The 20442-nt window shown below is 45.3% G+C and overlaps 1 long non-coding RNA gene and 1 other non-coding gene across 2 annotated transcripts; both read right to left on the reverse strand.

Annotated features, from left to right (window-relative positions):
• Positions 1–4948: 4948 nt before the first annotated feature.
• On the reverse strand, positions 4949–14182 carry LOC115327426. The gene is made up of 3 exons (XR_003919785.4): positions 13985–14182; positions 7287–7400; positions 4949–5513 (listed from the first exon to the last, which is right to left on the reverse strand). It is a non-coding gene; the product is annotated as an uncharacterized LOC115327426 (long non-coding RNA).
• On the reverse strand, positions 13412–13484 carry Trnar-ccg. The gene has a single exon. It is a non-coding gene; the product is annotated as a tRNA-Arg (tRNA).
• Positions 14183–20442: the final 6260 nt, after the last annotated feature.

The raw sequence follows: 20442 nt of genomic DNA on the forward strand, positions 1-20442 counted from the left end.
ACATCTGTGAGCTAAAACTAGTGATGGGCCGAAAGTTTGCCGAATCGAAAATTCGGCGCCGAATCTAGGGATTCTGCGAAGGCGAACTTTTGCCGAACCTTTTTCAAGATTCAGCAAAGATTCGGCAAAAGTACATTGTCACCAGATCTAAATGTTGGTATTTCGTTTTTCCCGGCGTAAAACGATTTCTTTTAATGAATATTGACAAGGTTGTTACTAAATGAGCTGATATTGTACAATATGTTGGGGTTATATATAAATACCGAAATATGATTCTCACCTCTGTTATGCTACTTATATACAAGTCCCTTTTTTACACATACTACAACTATTGCTTTTCAGTATGGGGTAACACGACTGCTACAAATATTAAAATAATACATAATCTTAAAAAAAAAGCAATTCGAGGTTTATGTCATGCAGCATACGAAAGTCATACCAAGCCATTATTTCATAAATTTAATGTAGTGCAAATTTCAAATTACTATAGTTATAAGCTTGCACTTTCCTACAAAAGGTCTCTTAGACAGAACGAAAATCTGCTTCTATCAATTTCCCAACTTGAACTTAGACGAGGAAATTATCCAACTCGTAATGCTGAGATATGGATAATGCCACATTCAAGAACAAACTATGGGAATCAGATCTTAAAATGTACCTCCCCCATCGTCTGAATCGTTTTTATGAACTCGATATCTTCAGTATGTCCGCCAAACAAATATGTTCACTTTTTGTCTAATGGTTACTACCATGTAAAAAAAAAAAAAAAATAAAAGTTTAGTATAACACGATTCTATGCGTTTTGCGCGTGTTGTTATTTTTGACATACTTTTTCGTGTATTTTCTCTCTCCCTTTTGTTTAGATTCTTCTTTTTAGCAATATAGATGATGTTGTCGTTTCCATGCTATAATGAATATGTCAAATGCTAGTGTCTTCACATTTATGTTTGTTCTTCCCTGCAGGCTGCTATGGGGTGCAGAGGCTAGTCGAGCAGCGTGTCAGTTGCTTTTTACTCTGCCTCCTTTCTCTGATTCAGGGATCAATAAAGAATTTGAATCTGAATTTGAAATTTGAATATATTGTGTCGGTGTAATTTTTGTGCCTTAACTGGCAATTTTAGTGACTTTTTGCAGAATTGGTGTTACAACGAGGTTGGGGTGTAGCGGCGTAGCGGGCGCAGTCACGATACGCGAGTTTCGGTTTTGAGTCATCATCAGCGCAAGCTCTCAAGTGTGTACATTGTTGAAATGAAGGCGGTAACACTGTGCTCTTAGTTTTTCTGCAAGTTACTGGTTCGTGCGAGAAAATGAATGCAACGGCTGCTGAGTCTTCACCAGAAGAGATAATACTGCTATTGTAAATGTGCATGTTTTTTTTTTTTCGTATTTCAGTTATTTTAGTTTTACATGAAAGTGTGCGTCTCATATTCGCAACGTTTTGTTTTTGACTTTTAAAATTCCAGTTTCTGATGTTAGGACACACGCGGACGTTTAGGAGTTAGGAATGTCGGATGTGCAACGCCAAGCATTATAGTTCTGTTTAGTTTTATGCGGACAGAAGAAAACCGGCAAATAACGCTAATTAAAAAAACAATATTTTTTTTTGGAACAAACTGTTTGAGAGCCAAGGGTATGATTGCTATAATAGAGAGGAGTGCTTTAAAGTACTTGTCAGTCAATGTTGCAACCACCTCGTGCATCACTGGAAATATCAACTGAAAATCACATTATCCAGAATGAACCGCATCACTTGTCAATAATTGGGGTTGTGTAGAAATTTGTACAGCGTGTAGTTGGTCAGCCGTTTCAAAGCAGCGACGAGTCACTCGCTGTGGATAAGCAATTTAGCCTGTGCGGTACAACCGCTATTCTGAGGTCTTTAACGTGCACCACGCAGTAGTGATACGCTACCGCACGCCGGTACGATGCTCATCCAGATCGAAACGGGCAGGGGTGGGGATTGAGCCCAGGATCCCTGAATTCTGCAGCGCGAGCTTTCGCTCCACGTGCTCCGAGCTGGTGTGCGCTAGCCCACTCGGCCACCGATCCCCCCCATCATTTGTCAATTGCGCAGTAGACTGCGTCAATTCCTGGTTGCTCTGTTCTTGAGGCAGAAAATATTATGAAAACCACACTCACAAAGACTGACAAACACAGAGTTACCACATACTCCGCACCTCGAGGTATCCGCTGGTAATACTGCACTGTACGAATGAAACCGCACGACCGAACGGCGCCCATTTGTAATCCATGGCCCTGCGGCCCCGTCGTGTTCTCGCGCGTGCGCAGGCAATTGCCGAATTTTCGCCGAATCGTTTGCCGAACTTTCCTGCAAAAGTTCGGCATGAGCCGACTTTGCCAAATCTGAAGTTCGGCAGATTCGTTCCATCACTAGTTACAACAACCGGAGTTTGAGGAAAACATCGAATATGACATGCAGATACGCTGGTCCTTTCACATATTTCGTGTCATTTTACCCCTGTATGCATATTTCCAAACCCTCTGGTTTAAGAGTTCACCCAAAACACATTTCCAAAGTAATATGACAAGTGATATCTTGAACACGTGACCACCCCCTTTTTGTTTCTTTAATATTTTATAAAACATTATGTTCAAGGAGAAAGATGCGATTCAATTTGTGGTCCATTGTGTACACGGGCCACAATGCCACTTTTTTTCCCCCTTGTAGACTACACGACCGCACTTCTGCTAAGTTAATTCTCGACCTAAATGATGTGACCGCAACTTGATAAGTTAACGTCGGAAGGTGGTCACATCGCTCGTTTACACAAGTTAAGGTTTGAATTCGCGCTGTTTCTTTCGACAGAGAAGGTTGAAATGTCAGTAAAAGCTTACGATATCGCACGTGTATGCCAAAGTGCCCAGATGTCCACTTTTTCAGCTTTGGAACCCATGCACCGTTCAGGCTCTGGGATCAGGTTTTTTCCCTGCATTCTCAACCTGTCCTTGTTGATCCCCCGGCAACCGCAAGTAGCACATCAGAGGCACGCAGCCCGTGGCACTAAGGCTAGTTAGTACTAGAGTGGCATCCTAGCGTCCCAGGGGTACCATATACCTCATTAGACAGATATGTACTTGCTCTGGCTAGTCATTCAGCGATGAAATACTGAAGTCACTAGCCAAGTTTAAAGACAAATATGAAGAAAGAGTATCTCAAAGTCTAAAACAATACGCACAATTTTTCTTGACTATCCTCGCAGAAAATCCTGCGTGCATATTGCCACGCCATGCGCTCAAATCACTAAATGCCAATCTCCATTCAATGAACTTCACCAGCGAGGAGGACGCTCGGCATCGCACTCTAATGGCTATGCACTTTCAGTCGCAATGGTAATGCCACTGAGAGTGCATGACCGTTGAAGCACAGTGCCACTTTCTCACCGGGGAAGATCAATAACTTCCGAATTCAATGCAGGGCAGTATCTATGGAGTTCAGGAGTGTACACCAAGGTGCTTTAGTATTTATTTAGCGGAGCAATTCAGGGTTCATACACACCTGTGTGGTTCCACCAAACCTTTACTAAGCGCAGGTACAAGTATTACTCGTTTCCGTGCCTTGATTGCTGCGAATACCGGCAACAATATAAATTACTAAAGCAATGTTTTTTTTTGTTTTTTTTGAGAATGCGAGATTCCTTAAATCATCCAAAATGTGTTCTCGTTTTTTGTCCACTTTTCGTCCCCAGCCTTTGGTATTCAACATGTTCAACGTTCACCAGCTCGCCTGCATATTCTCTGTTATTTCTATCGTTCGATTACTTTTTCCCTTGTACCGCTACTGCCGCGCCCCACGCACAAGCTCTCTTGGCTTATGTAGGCACTAAGCTTTAAAAAATATGACAGCGACCTTTATTTTCAAAGTTCTACAATGCATGAAATGCAGTATTTAAGTTCCAATCGATTAAAATTAATTAGAAGACATAAAACCGTCGTTTCGGGGAGTGAAGAAGAGCCTTTATTTGTTTTTTTATCAATTTCCCCTCTAAATTTAGCAAGGAAACTAAATTGGAGTACAGGTCACGTGTCTAAAGTTTTCCTGGTGATTTATTGGGGAAATTTCATTGATGCATCTATCAGATGTAGTCGGGTTACGTGCCACCAATTTTCCCGCTAAATTTAACGAGGACTCTGAAGGTTTGTAAGTCACATGAAATTGATTTCCCCGCCACATTTAACGGGAAAGCTGAAATTGTGTATAGGTCGTGTTACATCAGGTCGCGTGGCGTCAATTTTCCGTTAAATTTAGCGGGGGAAACTACTTCTGTATAGGTCTGGTGACGTCAGGTCGCGCGACATCAAAGTTCCCGCTAAATCTAGCCAGGAAAGCGAATTGGTGTATAGGTCACAGACGTCAGGTCAATTTACGTCAATGTTTCCGCTAAATTTAGCAAGGAAGCTATAGGTCACGTGACGTCAGGTCACATGACACCAATATTTCCTTCCGAATTTGGCGGGGAAACTTAATTGGTGTGTAGATCACGTGACCTTAGGGCACGTGACATCAATTGACATCACGTGACCTTCTACGCCAAATTTAGCGGCAAATTCACGGACGGACAAACTTTTGGGAATGGGGAGGCGACCTAATAAATTGTATTGCCTGTTGTAATTCTCCAGATACGCTCCGCAACCCAGGGCCGATATGTCCCACGTTGGGGTCTGAGAAATATGGTCACGAAATGTCCGTGCTTTTTACCTTGGTCGCTTCACTTCATCTCAGTGGGGGAACTTGACTGCCGTGGTTCTCAAGCATGGATGTGTCGGGGACACCTTGGGAACCCGCCAATGTGGTGTGAGACGCCATGCCAGTGGGGGAAGGGGAAGGGGGGGGGGGAGTGTATAAAATAAGACAACTAATTGCAGTGTGAACAGGGCACCCTTTACTGTTAGAGACAGAAGTGAGGAGCATAAAGTAAAATGATGAATGGAAGGATAATGGTAACGGGTGTACCCTTTGTAACGGGCTCTAGTTTATTAATGTAGAAGGAAAACCCTAACAAAAAAATAATACGGAGCCCGACGCTTCAAGGCCAGTTCGGCCCCCTGTTGACTGTTTTCGTTCTTGACGTCGTCTTGCCAATTGCCCGGTGTTGTTGGCTTCTTTAAAGCGGCCGTTGTTTCTGTACGTGTTATGGTTCGTAGCGCCCCGCGTGACGGGCCGTAAGCCGGAGACTTAGGCGCTTGGAAGTGTCCCAGTTGACCGGTTGACGTTATTTTCGGTGTTTTGAATGTACCAGGACACCAATAAAAGGCGTCTTCGCCAGTTTCTTTCCGGGCCAAGAATAGAGCTGTCGTTGAATCCGATCGTGTGACTCTCTTTCTGGACGTGTTCTGCCAGCGCGCTACCTTGCACGTTATTATTTTTGGCGACATCGACGTGCTGACATCGACGTTCCGAGAAGTTTTTAGTTCCACTAACGTAGGAGGCGGGACAGTCACCACAGGGGATCCTGTAGACATGTTTCTGAGCCTTTTCTTCTAGGGGGACGATCCTTTGGAAGAGAGAACAGGCGTTCAATGGTGGACATCAGTTTATGACTCACACTGACGACGTATTTTCGTAAAATGAGCGCGAGTTTCGCTTAGATTGTTGCTGCCAGGCCCACTCGCTTGTTGCCAGTGGGCCTCGCAGCAACTGTTCCATCAAGATGCCAAAGTTTTTCATCGTCTCGTTTCAGCTGCTGCTCGCTTTCCTGGTCCCGTCATAGCCTACGCCAACCGGCAACGGGAACACTATCATCGGCTGCAACATTAAATCGTCTACTTCCGTGGAACCTGATGGAACAACGTACTCGTCATCAGAAGCCTACTCTTTGTGGGTTGTGCCAAAGAACGTGTCCACTGCGGCGCCGTTTCCTACGGTGCCGTTACGAATCAGCCTATCTACTTCTACCACCACTGCGACCTCAGCGCCACCGAGAAGAAAAGTGCCTGCTTCCGTCAACTTTGTCAGTGGGCCTGGCAGCAACTGTTCCATCAAGATGCCTAAGTTTTTCGTCGTCTCGTTTCAGGTTGGCAAATTTGAATATCTTGAATTCAAAGCCAATGACTTGTGTTGTTTTGTGCTGCCGGGCCCCAAGGTATGCTTTGAGCTGTATCTGGAATGTATTAACCTGTACAAAATTGCCTGTGCATCTATTTCTACATGTGTCGACAGTGTTAGATTCAGGGTGCTCTTACTCCTTGGTGGCGATATTGAATCTAACCCTGGACCAATAACCAAAGAGCAAGAAGCTCTACGAACTAAGGTTCTTGATATTGTAACGACACTCCAGGCAGGCCAAAATAACATCTTTCAGGAAGTTAGAAACATAAAAAATAAAACAAAGCGGCTCCGAAGAATCACTAACTGCGGTCACAATACGGGTCAACCAGTTATAAAATGACCTTTCCGCTACCAAATCAACTGGCGTAAACAGCAGCGTCAGTTCTGCTCACTTGACGGAGTCGGCTGCCGTCGAGATTTCTCAGCTCAGAACACGCTGTGATGACGCTGAGAGCCGAGCGCGCCGTGCTAACCTTCTTTTCTTTGGCTTCTGCGATACTGAGAGAGAGACTTGGGTGCAATCCAAGAAGGCTGTCCTTAATGTATTCCTCAAAAGACTAGGTTTACAACTTCCCGCGTCATGTATCGAAAGAGCTCATCGCCTTGGCCAGTTCAATCAACACCGGTGTCGCCCAATTATTGCTAAAATGGCTTCTTACAAAGATAAAGAGGCGGTGCTTTCAAATGCCTATAAATTCAAGGGCACCAACTTCTCAGTAAGTGAAGATTTTATCCCCTCGGTGCGTCTCGCTCGGCGTAAACTGCTCCAGTTTGCGAGAACAGGGGGACAGTCCTTTTAAACTGCAGTTCGACAAGCTACTAACTGGGAACAAATGCGATGTCTATGTATCTGCCTCTGACTGTTATTGAAGTGAACTCCCGGGAGCCAGAGCACACTTCATTTGAACATAATAACAGAGCTTCCAACTCTCGTTCAACTTCTCTGTCACACTTTAATTTGCCCTCCACGTAATGCCTCTAATCCCAATCAAACTCCGCAATAACATGCAGCGAGGGGTGGAAGCTGTGTTGTTATCACGTCTAATAATACTATTCCTGTTATTTTTACAAACATCAAAAGCGTCATGGACAAGAACGATGACTTATCTTCTATCATTGATTCCTCTAATGCTGACTTTGTTGTTCTTACTGAACCTGGTTATCCGGCAAGATACGTAATAGCAAGATTTTAAATTGTCAGAAATATTTTAATATATACCTTCATGACAGGGCTGAAAGAAACGGTGGCGGCGTATTGATTGCGGTATCGGCAAATATACCGTCATTCATGTCAACGTGCCTGAATTGGAGCTAGTGTTGGGTTGGTCTCAACCTAAAAAAAACAACAAGAAATACATTTTAGGCGCGCGTTATCGCCCTCCCGATAGAAGTGACACTCTTGTTTCTAAACTTTACATTGCAATCAACACGGTCATTGTTCGCTTTCCAAATGCTCCAGTCATTCTTTTGGGTGATTTTAATTATCCTTCCATAGTTTGGTCAGATGTTTCTACCCATCTTAGTTCCTTCTCGTCTGAGTGTAAGGAATTCGTGAACTTGTGTATTGATTTTAATTTCTCACAAATGGCTAACCAACCTACGCGTACTGATCCTTCGACCTGTTCTGTTTTAGACCTCATCTTAACAACATCGCCTGAGCTCATCTCTTCTTTAACTCATTTGACACGTCTTAGTGATCATTTGTATTGCATTTTCCTTAGATCTACCTACATGCTTTCTGATTATGCACGAGCTGATTTTGATTCCATAAATAGGAACCTTTGCCTTTTCCTAGATTCTGGATTGTTTTGATCAGTGCTCAGTTCAGAATAACTGGTGTTTATTTAAAGAACAAGCTGCGTACCTCATGAAAGCGCACGTGCCACTTCGCACTATCTCGCCCTCTCTTGAATCGCCTTGGTATAACGTGTTTTTAAAAAGGCTAGCAAGCAAGAAAAAAAGAATATTTCGTGCTGCAAAGCTATCGGACAACGAACAGCGATGGTCAGCGTACCGTACTGCAGCTGGTCTGTATAAAAAAGCACTTCTAGATGCGAAATCCCATTGTTTTAATAATAGGTCCCCCTCCTTGTTGTTAAATAATCCGCGTCAATTTTGGAAAGTTGTTAATCCCTCTTTTTCTTCCAATATAACGTTTAGGGATGCTGATGGAGATGAATTATCCAATGATCAGTGTTCTTTCGTTTTAAATGAAGTGTTTACTAAATCTTTCTCTATTCCAGTTAGTTCCTGTTTCCCTGTATTTGTAGCCTGTGATTTTTTGCCTATGTATTTTGTTGTTGTAGATAGTGAAGGAATTGCTAAGATTATTGATAACCTCAAAATATATTCTGCGGTAGGTACTGATAACATTAACACAAAATGCTTGAAAAACACTAAAATGTATTCTAGCATTATCCTGCCCAATCTCTTTCTCAGTCACTTAACATGGTGTCTTGCCATTGGATTGGAAGGTGGGGAAAGTGGCTGCTGTACAGAAAGTTGGCGATAAACAAAATCCATCTAACGACCGTCCCATTTCCATAACGAGTATACCATGTAAAATCCTTGAACACGTAATTTACTCTCAACTTGCAAACTTTCGTGATTCTAAATCTTTCCTTAACACATCACCACATGGTTTTTGGAAGGTTTACTCACGCGAAACCCAACTTCTTACCTTTACTCATAATCTCCATGTCACACTTGACCAGGGTTCCAGAACTGACTGCATATTCCTTGATATTTCCAAAGCTTTTGACAAAGTTCCTCAAGCCCTTCTTCTCCATAAACTTAGTAGCCTTAACATCTGCCCATACATTCTCGCTTGGATAGACGCCCTTCTGACTGACCGTCTTCAGTTTGTCCACGCCCAACGGAACTAATTCTCCATACTCGCCTGTCAACTCCGATGTCCCACAAGGTTCTGTACACGGTCCACTACTATTTCTTATTTATATTAATGATCTCCCTACCCGTGTCTCCTCTTCTATTAGCCTTTTTGATGATGACTGTGCCATGTACAAAGAAATCATTAACGACACCGACATCTCTGCTCTTCAGACCGATATTAACAATGTAACCCTATGGTGCAACTGACTGGCTTCTGGAACTTAATATCTCTAAATGTAAATCCATGTGTGCCTCTCGTCAAATTAACATTTGCCCTTCCTACTCCATCAATACCTCTACCCTTCTTCCTGTGTCCTCCTATAAATACCTCGGTGTTCATATTTCAAATGATCTATTCATGTCTACTATGTCACGAAAAACGCTAATCAATTATTAGGATACACCAAAAGAAACTTTTTCCTTGCCCCTCTTTGATTAAAGATTTTAATTTATACAACCTTAATTCACCCTAAACTTGAATGTGCCGCCTCAATCTGGAACCCTGGTATCACCCTTGCATCTGCCGTAGAATCTATTCAAAACCGCTCCGCCCGTTTTATACTTTCTAACCATCATCACACAGCTAGCACCACTTTAATGAAAGCATCTCTATCCTTGCCCACTCTTTCTCTTCGTCGAAAGATATCCCGTCTATGCTTGTTCCACAAGATATATCACTTTAACCCCACTCTCCGCCAAGCACTATTTTCTGAATCATATCATCACGCACCGATTATCAATTAAAAGTTGGGATCCCTCGTTGCAGCACATCTACCTTTAATGCCTCTTTTTTGCCTCAAACCTCGATTGACTGGAACCGCCTTCCCGCAGCCAATGTCGCGATCACCGCCTCAGATATATTTAAGATTGCCATTACTAACCTGTTACATGATGTTTAGTAGTATTTTTTGTTGTATTTTTTGCCTTTTCACTGTTATTTGTTTTATTCCATGTACTGTGCCATTAGTAACGTGTTAAATGATGTTTAGTAGTTATTTTGTTATTTTTTGCCATTTACTTGTTATTTGCTTTGCTCCATTTACTGTGCCCCACTCCTCTCTGTAATGCCTTCGGACCCTGAGAGACATAATAAATGAAAATGAAATGAAATGTAGGGGACCCATACGCGGTCGGGAGGAGGGGGGGGGGGGGAGGGGGCGTGTTCTGTTCTATTGTGTCTAAGTTTTTGTATATGTTGTTAAAAAAAGTGAAAGCCGTTTACAACTCCCTGTAACACCGAATTAGAGCGCAGCTCTTGAGGAGGAGGAGGGAAGGGTACTGGGGGGTGAAGTGACCTGGGGGGTCACGTGACCTTGGGGGTCACGTGACCTTTGGGGGTCACGTGACGATGCCGATGATGTCATCAGTGACGTCACTGATGACGTCATCAGTGATGATGCCGATGCGGATGCCGGTGAGGTCATCAGTGACGATGACGATGCGGACTCCGATGACGTCATCAGCGATGATGACGATGCCGATGTGGATGTCGGTGACGTAATCAGTGACGTCACTGATGACGTAATCCGTGATGATGACGATGACGATGCGGATGCCGGTGACGTCATCAGTGACGTAACTGATGACGTCATAAGTGATGATGACGATGCGGATGCCGGTGAGGTCATCAGTGACGTCACTGATGACGTCATCAGTGATGATGACGATGACGATGCGGATGCCGGTGACGTCATCAGTGACGATGTCATCGGGGAGGTCACGTGACCTCGGCGGGGGGTCACGTGACCCTGGGGGTGGTCACGTGACCTCGGAAGGGGGGGTCACGTGACTTCGGGGGTCACGTGACCTTGGGGGTCACGTGACCCTGGGGGAGGGGTCACGTGACCTCTGGGGGTCACGTGACCTTGGGGTGACCTTGGGATGACCTTGGGGTCGCGTGACCTTGGGGTGATCTTGGTTACGCCGACGCCGACGCCGCTCAAGCCGGGAACGGGCCCCTAAGAGCTGTGCTCTAAAACCTGGCAGGACAACCGCTCTGTCTCAGGTCGTGTTTGATCGTTGTGACCTCTTAAAAGCTTCTTCTGTGGAGCACACAGTAATTGCTCGCCTGAAGAGTGCGGAAGACACAGAAGATTTGTGCGTTGCAGTGTGGTAGGACGAGAAGTTCAGGTGTTGGCCGCTGTGTGTCGCTTTTCTGTAAACATCGAATGTCAAACGGTTGGACTTTCTCTTTGTGAGCACGCCCAAGAATGGAAGGGAACCGTCAGACTCCAGCTCAGTTGTAAATGGCATCGTTCGATGAAGAAGTGGTGGTGAAGGTTGTTGATTTCGCTGGTTTTGACCACACAGAAATCGTCGACATACCGTAAGAACAAGGTAGGTTTCGAGGCGAATGTCTCTAAGGCTTGCCGCTCGATCGCCTCCATCATGAGGCTAGTCCACGGTGACAGAAATTGCTGCACCCATTGCCGTTCCACTAGTTTGTTTGTAGAATCCTACGACGGAGAGAACACACTGGCACGCTGGCGCCATCTACGAAGAGACACTAGAACTGCATTTCACTGGAGCGAAGGTATTCCGGTATTTGAGAGATCAAATTTACGCACCATCTATGAGAAATGGCCGTTTATAACATCGTCAAAAGTTTTTCAAAACAGAAGAGAATGGCGCGCGAAAGAAAGAAATACATATATACATGCCTGGTTAATATGGACCCTGTTAACATGAATACCCCGCTATATGGACACCATTTTCGGGGACAAACTGAGAGAATGCGTGCATTTTTGTCTCGTTTTTATGGACAACTCACATTATGGACGATTTTTCGGGGGAACGAAGGCACACCGAGACATCACTGTATATGGAAGTACCAAGTGTTCAACGGCTATCCGATTAACGGCGTCAGTGTGTGTTTTCCTCGTAAGCGATTTTAAGAGGCGTTAAGGCACACGGTCCTACACAGTCTCAAGTGCATGAACGGGCCTGTAGTTGCACGGCACCTACGGCTTCGTACACGGGCTGGTATTTGGAGGGATAAATAGATACGGCTGAACCCCTGTAGTCAGGCGGCGCCTTAAGCCACCTAGCCAAAGCTTCTAATTTCAAAAATCAACTAATCTCCAATTAAAAGAAAAACAGTAAGGTTAAGCCTTTCAACAGTATATTTGAAAATGAGAAACGAATGGAGCATGGTAAAGAAACCCCTATCGCTGCTAAGCACCATAGATATTTCGAAAATATTCACGGCGCCATCTGGCGGGCAAAAAGGAAAACTTGTGCCCGACAGAACTTCGAGTTACAGCTTGCTCTTTCATTGTTGTAAATATTGAAAACAGTGAAAACTATCGATGAAAGCGAAAACAGGTGCGTAGACCTCCGAATTACCACATAGCGCGCAAAGCACCCTAGCTTGTTGCACATTCGACAGGTCTCGCACTGTAAACTTTACCGCAAAACAGATCTCTCCGCAACGTCGTTGGGTGCTGCTCTGATAACCTCTGCGAGAATATAAGATTTCACGATTAAAGCTAATTTCCTAATTCCCACATTTTGAGGGCCTTAATATTACCACCCAGCTCTCTGAAACTGCAAAACAACAACGGAATACTTTCGCGAGCCGCCATGCGCACGGGAAACATACCAGTGATGTGATTGGCCCATTTTGAAGCACTGTTTGTAATAGAAAAAATATATATATCATTTTAAAGCAAAAAAAAAAAAATGCACAAGCATATTTTACTTTCGATACTGTGTTAAGATTTATGTGTTGGCCTGTCCAAATAAAAGACACCGCCTTCCTTGTTTTACCACTCCTCTGCTACAACACGCTAGCATTCCTTCCAGAGCACAGATTGATTGCAACAAACATTCAACGAGTTTAGTTGCATTTAAAAAGCATGAGACACAATAACATGAATGTTGTGACAAGATGCATATCCATAGCGCCAGTTACTTTTGAAACACATGCTGAGTGATGAAGGACACTGAGCATGGGTGCCAGTGAATAGTCACTTTAGGAATGAAATTAAAGTACAAAGGTAAGCCGAACATTATTCCTTTAAAATAATGGCAGAACCCCCTCCCACATCTCTCTGATGATCTATGGGAGTGGTTCTCAAACATTTGGCCATCGCGGACCTCCTGACCCACTCGGAGGGCGTTCGGGGACCCTCAGTGCATTCTGCATCAGATGTCTTGTGCGATAGCATAAAAAAAAACGTTTTAAGGTTTTTTTTTTTTTTTTTTTCTTTGCGCGAGTTGCTTTTTAGATTCCTTGGGGTACGAGGACCAGTTTGAGAATCGCTGATCTATGATATGCTCAGTTCCTATACGTTTGTAAAGCATATGAAGTGAGAATTACGTATGTTCGGTATTTGTTGTATTTCTTTGTGGTGTTGGGAGTAACACAGGCTGGAGCAGGAGGGCATGCGCAAAAACACCGACAAATCATAACAAAAAACAATACGAAAAAAAACAAAAAAAAAAACACAACGCCCCTGGTGGGACTTGAACCCACAATCTTTGGCTCCGGAGGCCAACGCCTTATCCATTAGGCCACAGGAGCACCATAAACGAGGCCAAATATAGATATTTTTATCTTTCAAAACCGTTGTTTTTCCGTATCCGGTGGATTTTTCACGTCTATGTGGCACGTGTCGTCTCAAGTTCTGATACGCACCACACATCATAATTTTCTGCGCGCGGTACTTCACACGCGCACACGCCTGCACGATTGTTCTGTGTCCGCGCCACGGAAACTTGCAAAACAGTGCGGCTAGTAGGTACTACACGCACGCTTGGCGGTGTGGCAACGAAACCAAATCCGCTCCCCGCTAAACATTGGCATGACACCCCTCCGGATTGTCCGGAAACCCGTTCCAAAAGAAAGACCTAGCACATAGCAACAGATGGACCGTCGATCCCGGGCGAGCAGTAAACAAACCGAAATGACAACACCCTTAGACACGGGAGTTGAAGTCAGTAGTACAAGGTACGGTTCGATAAGCAGCAAATTAATCGAAACGTAAGCATGACAGAAAACTCTGAAAACGCAAGCCACGTCACCATCATACTGGAACTTGCGATCACCGTGAATCCAAGGAGAGCTTTCGAGAACCCCATCGAAACTTCTTGACTGCAAGTTGAAACTCAGCGAGTTACACGGTTATCGTCGCGCATGAACAGGACGACCTTTCACCACGTTAGCTGCGAAGAATCGGACAAGTATGCCACGCTAACTGAAGCAGTGAGCACTTCGCCATATTTGCGCCTTCTCTTCGCAAAATCCCTACTAAGTCACCAGAACTCCCTAACCCGAGACAGTAAGTACCTATGAGCGCTTAACTAAAGCTAAAACAAGCAAATTCAGTGTCCGTGCTGCCGGTTCGTCGCAGAAGCAGGGTTTAACTCTCCCCCAAAAGCAGGACAAAAAATAAAATGAGATTAATGCTATAAAAAAAAAAAAAAAAAATACCGCACTGAAACAGGCACCGACGTTATATTCAGCTGCTCCGAAATCCTTCCGCTATAACTTGCCTGAAAATATTTACTTTGAGTTGATCCCATTCTACATACAACGTCAGACTGGTGCAAGGGAGTTGTATCGATAACTGTGTGCGCTCGCGATCTTAAAAGAACACCCGTTAAAGAAATCTCTACATAAAAGCAGAGCTAGCGATATATTCGCGATGCATAGGGTTTGCTTCCCTGCAGAACCACAGCACGGAGCAGGAAATCGCCCTCTCCTCTCCACTTTTAGGAGAGGAGAGGAGAGGTTTCGCCTATTCCTCCAGAGATGGCGCCAGGCCCACACAGTTTTGCCAAAACTTGCTGGCGCGACTTATTTGAAAGCATTTTTCGAGCTTAAGGATTTAAACGTTATTTGTGCACATTATTGCTAGGATATCGATCCTAGTTTGTTATGCAGCCGATTTATAGGGGTATATAAATCAGTATCTTCGATGCATTGAGATTTTCTGTGAGGATGGAACTAGATTGCCGATGACGAAAGAGCAAAAGCACAGGCAAGATGGCGAAGGATATCCATATTGCAACATGGGACGCTGTTTGTGGCTGTCCCTTTTTTTCTATATTCGTCCGAGTGTCGGATTATATATGAATAGTCAATGTATGATCTTCACGTTTTATAAAATGGCGTTGACCACCTGGTTGTCAAGTTACACAAAAAAAAAAATATATACATATGCTGTTTTCTATAGACGAAACTCATTTCTGCAAAAATCAAGAAATACCCAGGGGGCTGCTATGGCTTTCATTTTAACAAAACATACAACAATATATTTTCTGTTCTTCTATGTTTCATGATTTCATGACTTGAAAACATATCCCGTTCATCACCCAATTACCTCTTGGTAAAATAGCCACACGGTCAAGACACTGATTCGTGAGGTCCACTATACCGGTAGTCAAATATTAATCGCCATTATTAATCACCGTCAATATAACTAATGCGGCCGACGCATAAACGGCCCAGATAATTTCAATAACATTACGCAAATGAAGTTTATATACACGCATTAGATGGGAAACCGTTCACGAAGCGAGCTGTATTTTTCATAATTAACCGGGTCATTTCTTCACGAATGAAGAAACGAGTACTCTGTTTTTTTCAGGCTCTCGGGAACATTATGCTCGTGTAGACGCTCAGGAGAGGCGCAAATAACGTTCTGTTGATGCATTAAAAATGCTGTGGCAAATTTGGTGTAGAGTTTGTGACTCTTTTTAATTGCGTCGTGTGATGTGTAATGATCGAGGAACATGAACAGATTATTTCGCCGTAGCCTTACTAGTATATATACATACCTTCGAAATAGGATTCACGCGAATGCGACATCGGCGCTTTCTGAGCATTTGCTCATACAGGTGGTTGACGAGTCCGACCACGAAATGTTTATCACCTAAATGACCGAAAATTTACACGATATCCGATACAGAAGTCCATTGCAATATTACTTTGAACATCGAACCACGCGTGGGTATTTATGGTACATACTTCGCAAATTGTCCTTTTACAACACCATATTGGCGATTAAATGCACTAAATATTCGTGTGTTCTTTTTTTTTTTTTTTTTTTCAGAACTAGCGTGGAGCGATTTTTTTTTTTTTATGTTCTCGCTGGCACGCGTACATTTTACCGACGCTTGTATTTTCGTTGATAAAGTTTTTGTTGTGAAGATAAAACCAGAATGAACTGGCGATCGCCTCTTAGTACTAACTGTGTGGCGTTCCGTACCGGTATGCCTTTCAGGCGGACAGTGATTGTTCAGAGGAAATTTCTATTCAGCATCAATTTTGTCATTCCTGAGCCCAATGTTTTCTTGTGCGTGAAACCTTCCCTCGATGGTCTGCTGGCGGAACAGAATCCGTGCACTGGCCTTGGCAGTCAAGAGCATGACGCCCAAGTTGCGGGAACTCTCCCAATTACACCTGTTTACCTATATTGTCGTAGGACACACCTGAAGTGATATTCAGCGTGATTCGTCGAGTTGCAAACATATGCGTTTTACAGGGTGTCCCAACAAATATAGTTTACAGCGTTCTTTTCACCACCGAAGTACACTACGCATCGCCCAACGCTCATTCTGCGCCCAAATATAGCGGTCTGAACCAGCAGTCAAAGTTTCGAAACTAACCGGTATCTCATCCAAAAGTATAACTGATATAATTGATTTGGGGAAATTTTCGATGGGGAAAATGGTGACCGTCGGAGCTCTCGAATACTCTGAATGACGACAGTTCCCGAAAACGGGCGCAAACGGGCGCAAACGGGCTCCATTTTCCCATTGAAATTTAAAAAAAAATCACTGCTAACTTTTGGATGAACGGTTCAGTAGGGGTTCGTGGGTCTTGCTGCGCCGTCAGGGTTGGCAGGTCCGGACGGGGTGACAAACTTCGCTGCGGGAAGCTCTGCGGTTCTTGCGTCGGAGACCAAGTTGCTTCCCTTGGCCGTCGAAGTGGGGGATACTTTCCTATAAATAATTTAATTTGTTGCAAGCAAAGTCCCTCTGTTGCTAACGGCCCACCCGCGGAGCCGTTGCTGATCCTTACAGGTATACGTTCTGAAACTTTGGTATCTGGTTCAGACCTCTAGCGCTACATTGGAGTGGAGAATGAGTATTTGGTGATGCGTAATTTATTTCTGCAAAAAAAAAAAAAATTTTTTTTTTTTGGTGTTACGTTGTACATAAATTTTAGCGCAATTCATGCACACACCCCAACCTTTCGAAAGAGGCTGAGCTATCTCTGATGAGTGGTATAATCGCGTGCTTGTTCAGAGACGTTGTGCGAGTTCGTGCTGATTTGTCCTTATACACCGTTCAACGTTTACAAAGTCAGCAAAGTGAAAATTGTTGTGCGTATGTTTATACAGCCGGAAGTTAGTCTGCCTCAGTGGGCGTCTGGTGTCTCAGCTGTAGACAAGCAATTTAGCCAGTGCAGTACAACCGCTAACCTGGGGTCTTTGACGTGCACCACACAGTAGTGATACACGACCGCACGCCAGTACGATGCTCATCCAGATCGAAACGGGCAGGGGGCAGGGATACAAAGTCAGAGCTCAACGTACGTTCGTTATAGTACAGCACACGCATTATCGTCGCTTCGGAAAGCGCGCAAAGCATGCGCCGTACGTATACGAACGCTGAAAATGACTCCGGCCAAATGCCTCTTTCTATAGAATGGTCTATATATCGTGACGTCGTGGCGCTCTCGCGCTTCACGTCAAGCAGTTGGTGTGAACATAAGGCAGGCGTTCATGACAGGGAACTAGACCACTCAAAAATAAAGCCGACGTGCTCTACCCTGTTTCTAATGCCCTGCGGTGCCCTCACCTATAGCGCTCTCGCTTTCTAATGGTCATCCTAGTGGAAAAGTGGACTTTCCTTCTGTCGCTGGAACAGACGGATACCCTCCCTCCCCCCCCCCCCCCCACACACACACACACACGCACACAATAAGCACACACACACATACTCATACTGGCCAAAAGCTGGGGAGATCCATTATTGGAGCTCCGAACGTACCGCGGGGCAGCGTACCACTTCTGAGCGTATCCAAGCTGTCTACTTTTTCGCACAGCACGAAGCGGCTCGTTGTGTCCTTGCGACAGACGGGTGGAGATGGGAGAACGACCGAAGCAAGCGCACCAACAAGTACGGATGCTGCGCGCGCGCAGGAACCTGATTCGCATCAACTGCCAGCGCATCCGCCGACACCGCCCCAGCGGCGTGACGTCATGCGCACGAACGTCATGCTCACTCAGCACGGGTCGCAGTCCAGAGGTTGTCCCTCGCAGCAGCCGGTTTCACGAGTGGACTCCACGTGTGTTGGGTGGGGATGTGGACGACGAGGGGTTGGGGGGGGGGGGGGTGTTCATACATAGCTAAAGTATATCAGGTTGAATGCGGTGGGTGCGGTGTGGGGCCTGAGAGTACTGAAAAATAAATGCTTAGTATGCTGCACTCGAGCGAATGGTCATGCTTCTACGTTCCCCAAAGAGTGCGGAGAGCTACATGTCGTAATCTTTCGCGGAACTCAGCAAATTACACTCTAAACGGGCTTCCTTAACTGCAGTTAAGTCTAGCTAAGGTTATACTAACTGCAGTTAATTCCGAGTTACACGGCAGGCCACACTGCGGTTATCCCGCTAACCATAGTTTGCATACACTGAGCTTGGCAACCTCAGTTTGGGCTCACTAACCCCGTGCTTGTCTAACTGACAAGATAGCGCTTGAGTCAGCAGCGTGCGCCGCGGGACCATGCAAAGCTCTTTTGAAAAGCGTGTGAACTGACCTGTGGCGACCACAGTGGTCTTGGTACGTCGTGGTAAGGTAAGGTAAGGTAAGGGGGTAAGGTTTAAGCTTGATGGCTACCCACGCTGTTCAAAACGAGAGATACCAGGACACAAAAAAAAAAAAAAAAACTTTTGTTCATGACTTGAATGGCGAACAATTTTCCCAGTGACCATGCCACAGTTCTTGACAAGTTCTGTCGCCTGGGCCGCATCCAACACGCCGTCAGACTCAGACCTCAGTCTTGTGTTCTGTTTTTATGCTGGCAACGCTGTATATATCATAACGTCATCTGGTAACAAATCACTGACATGAAAAAGAAGCACTTTTCGTTCAAGGTTCAAACGGATTGGTCGGCCCTTTCTTCATGTCCTCAAGACACCACATATTGGCGACGAGTGAAGACAGGTTGAGGAACCCTGTCGGACCTGCTACTGCCTGCTGTGATCTCTGCCGGTGAACGGACGCCATATTCAACTGCAGTCCGTCACCACCCCCGTTCCTCGCTAGGCCGGGACCAGCCTGCGTGCCGTGGCGGCAGTGGAAGTTAGCCTTCCTCGACTATTTGAAAGCCGTTGGCGGCGATGACAATGCTGTCGCGGATGCGCTGTCCCTATTACCTTTGGTGGCAGCAGCAGAGCCAGAGATGGAGAAAGAAGTTGTCTTTGGTGTCATCTTGCATTCGAGGAAGAAGTGCACGTCGAACGGCCATGGATCCTACACTACAGCTAGTGACTAAGTACCTCGAGAAGGGATAACCAGCAAAGAGGATGCTCACTCAGGAGCTGATGCCTTTCTTCCAGCTTAGGGAGGAATTATCCGCTGTGGATAGTATAGTCTTCAGGGAAGACAAAGTTGTTGTGCCGGATTCGCTGACCTCGGACTTGGTTTGTTTTGCACACGAGGCACACCCTGGCATCGTGAAAACCAGACGTCGAGATAAGTTCTGGTGGCCCCGTATAGACAGGCAGGTGGAGTATGCCGTGCGAAGCTGTCACATGTGCCAATCGGCTGACAAGTCAGCAAAACTTGTCGTGGCACCACTACGTCCGGTTATTCTCCCGAAAAGCCCTCGCAGAAGCTGGCTATGGACAGCGTGGGTCGGCTGCACCTGACCACCGCAAGTCCCAAGTTTTTCGTCACCCTTGTGGACTGCCATTCCAAGTGGCTGGAAGTTTGTTTTGCAAATACAGTTACGTCACATGCGGTGATAGATTTCTTGCGAGGCGTGTTCTGTCGGGAGGGCTATCCGGAAGAACTCGTGACAGACAACGGGCCACATTTCAAATCGAGGCTTTTCGAATACTTCCCCGAATGAAAGGGGAATCAAACACTGTGTCTCGTCGGTATACTACCCGCAGGCCAATGGCTTAGTCAAACGATTCAATAGGAGCCTGAAGAACTTTATTCAAGTTTCGGTTCTGGAAGGACGACCGTTGAAAGAAGCCGCCGTGGACTACTTGGGTGTATATCGGTCTACCCCACACTCGACCACAGGAGTGTCTCCTGCTCAGCTTCTCCACGGTCGCCAACCCAGGACCCGACTTGACATCATGGCGGGCTTGCTAGAACAGCGTCTCAGCTCAGACTGGGTGAAAGAAAGCACTGCAAAGGCCGGGGCGCGCGAGCGTCTTGAGAGGCGGTTTGAGTCCCGCCCAGCTCGTGCGCACGCTTTGCCAGTGCTCTCTTTCATCCAGTCTCAGCTGAGACGC

The sequence above is a fragment of the Ixodes scapularis genome, unplaced genomic scaffold, assembly GCF_016920785.2.
Source record: "Ixodes scapularis isolate PalLabHiFi unplaced genomic scaffold, ASM1692078v2 PGA_scaffold9__187_contigs__length_104089568, whole genome shotgun sequence".
NCBI lineage: Eukaryota > Metazoa > Arthropoda > Arachnida > Ixodida > Ixodidae > Ixodes > Ixodes scapularis.